Genomic DNA, 2,743 nt, shown 5'->3' with positions numbered 1-2,743 from the left:
CACACACACACACACACACACACACACAGAGTCCTTTTTCATACATAACAATACAACACCTCAAATTATTATTTGACCTGTGCAGTTTTATAAAAATTACCAGAGTTTGTGTAAAGAGAAGAAAAGAAAAGAGGAATTTCCTGACAACATCCTTTGATCACAACATTGAAATACACATTTTCTGCAAACAATGATTTTAAAGCTTTATGTCAGTGTTGCCGTCAGGTGATGTATTATTTTTTTTGCCACGCTGGCAGTGAGCACTTTGGACCAAACTGAAATTTCCTTAAAACTACCATCAGGTCAAAATTATAGGTTTAAATTGTGACTTTGTTTACATTCCCATCAGCCACAACTGGACTTTGTGGTAATTAGCTAATGTTAACATGCTAACACACTAAACTAAGGTGGTGATCATGGTGAACATTACACCTGCTAAACATCAGCATGTTAGCATCCTGACATTAGCATTTAACTCAAAGCAGCTTTGTGTCTAAGTACAGCCTCACAGGTTTAAATCAACATTGAGGTTGGCCTAACACTCCGTACAGTATGGTTATGGATGTGGTCTGATGTTAATGTAAAATTCCCATCAAGCTGTGTACACGCATGTAGTGTGTGTCTGATATATAGTATTTTGTTGCTGTTGTACATAATGTTTTGGGAACTCCCTTCCTACTTCCTCTATACTGCACACCGTACACCTGTACGTGTTGCATTGTGGGATTGTTAGCAGGAAGTAGTTTTAATGCCATGGACACCACTTTTTTGTTTTATTGTGGGATTTTTGATGGCTGCAAAGATACATGGCTTGTTGGTTTTGACAGGCAGTGAGATGGTTGGAGGGTCTTCATTTGGATGTTTTTGAATCTGCCCTTGTTATATTGCCTTAGTGAGTGTGTGTTGCTGTGTGTTTAAAATGGGATATTACACACATGTGATGTGTGAACTTTAGTGTTTCAGGGGATCAATTATACACTTGTGGTCTGGATAGATTATTATTTGTGTGTGTGTGTGTGTGTGTGTGTGTGTGTGTGTGTGTGTTTGCTTGTTTGTTCTCCAGCTCTTCTGCTGTAATACAGCAGTAAAGTCCGATGACGAGCCAGCATGGCTCTGTTCCCAGAGCACATTGTGGGTAAGGAGCTTAAAGCAGAAGGTCATCTAGTCAGATTTCTCTAGGAAGACATGCGTATGAGAGAGAGAGAGAGAGCGTCCATTCAGCTCTACAGATCAACCTACCAACTGAAAGAAATCTTCTTTAGGCAAGGACAGGAAATGTCATTTAACATGTTTCATTGCAGGTAAACTGAGTGTGCTTTACATTAAAATATATTTAGCCACAAGTGACATGTACATAAAAACACAATTAATAAAATACATTACGTGCAACAGCAACAACAAAAAGAAGGGAAAAATACAGGTAAAAAAAATAAAACCACCTTTTTCAGAATCAGAATCATATTTGTGTGATATCTTATTTATATGATACATATTTCTTTATCCGTTTGATGCTACATTATACTGATACTCCACTACATTTTAGAGGCATACAATGTACTTTGTACTCCTCAACGTGTATATGACAGTTATAGTTACTACTTATTTTGGAGAGAATGGAGAGAACGTATGCTCATGTTATTGTGCATTGTTATAGATCAAACCACCCAACAGAATGTAATGTTATAATCTGCCCTAACTCCAACAACTACAATGGTAAAAAAGTACTTACACAATAATGCATAAGTAAAGTAACCAAATAACAAAATTTACAATAACATAACACTCAGTGGACAGTTTTTGCATAACATGTAATTTTAATTTCCATGCTTTAAGTACATTTAGTACTGTCTGTACTTTACTTGAGTAATTCTAACAAAATTGATGCAGTAGAACCCCAACAATTGTCTTTTTTATTCCACACATTCTGCTTCCTTGTCACCTAAATTACCCACAATGCAACTTGACCAACAACAGTTTGGTCTGATGGTGCTTTCAAATAGAACTCGTGAACTCTGTCATGGGGAAATTGTGAACATGCTAGTGACATACTAGACTACTTGCTCTGGAGCTTAAAACAGACTTAGATTTTGCCTTGAGTTCCGTTTGGAGTAAAATTTTCAGTGTTACGTCTTTCATTTGATTGAGTATTTTTACAATGTGGTTTGAAGTCATTTTTACTTAATTGATATATCTTAATACTTCCTTCACCACTGGGAAATGCTGGCAGACAGAAATGTAGTTGGTTGCCACACCATGGATGACATCTGAGGACAAGACACATATAACTAAACACAGTCTTTACTTGTGGAAAATATTCAAGTCCCTGTTCTGATTTAATTTAATATTTAATTTCACTTACTTGGAATCATGCACCCGTCTGTGACACTGACTCATAATTACATCTGCTTTTTTGTGTGTGGTTTTGGCACTATGATGCAATTCATTTCCCTCTTCTTTGAGTCAAATTGTTTTGACAGGTTACGTGGGCGCATCAACCCAAAATGAGTAATGCCGACTAAAACAAATAAGTCTACTTCACCACCACTGTCTGGCATGCCAGAGCTCACAGTGGTGATGAAAAAGAGTGAAAGGGGAGCGGGCTGGATAGTAGGCCAAGCAGGGGTTATATAAACAAGCTTATTGGACAGGAAGCACTCTGGCATTAGTGATGCTTAACCCAGCCCTCTCCTTATTCCTTAGGAACCTGTCTGTGCGTGTGTGCGTGTGTGTGTGTGTGTGTGTG

General features: G+C 37.7%; 1 protein-coding gene across 5 annotated transcripts in view; it reads left to right on the top strand.

Annotated features, from left to right (window-relative positions):
* rasa3 (RAS p21 protein activator 3) overlaps window positions 1–2,743 on the top strand; it is a 60,052-nt gene that overhangs the window by 26,770 nt on the left and 30,539 nt on the right. The window lies entirely within an intron of this gene.

This window comes from Etheostoma spectabile, chromosome 1, assembly GCF_008692095.1.
Source record: "Etheostoma spectabile isolate EspeVRDwgs_2016 chromosome 1, UIUC_Espe_1.0, whole genome shotgun sequence".
In the NCBI taxonomy this organism is placed as follows: domain Eukaryota; kingdom Metazoa; phylum Chordata; class Actinopteri; order Perciformes; family Percidae; genus Etheostoma; species Etheostoma spectabile.
Note: the sequence above shows the minus strand (reverse complement) of the source record. Positions and strands in the feature narration are given on the sequence as shown.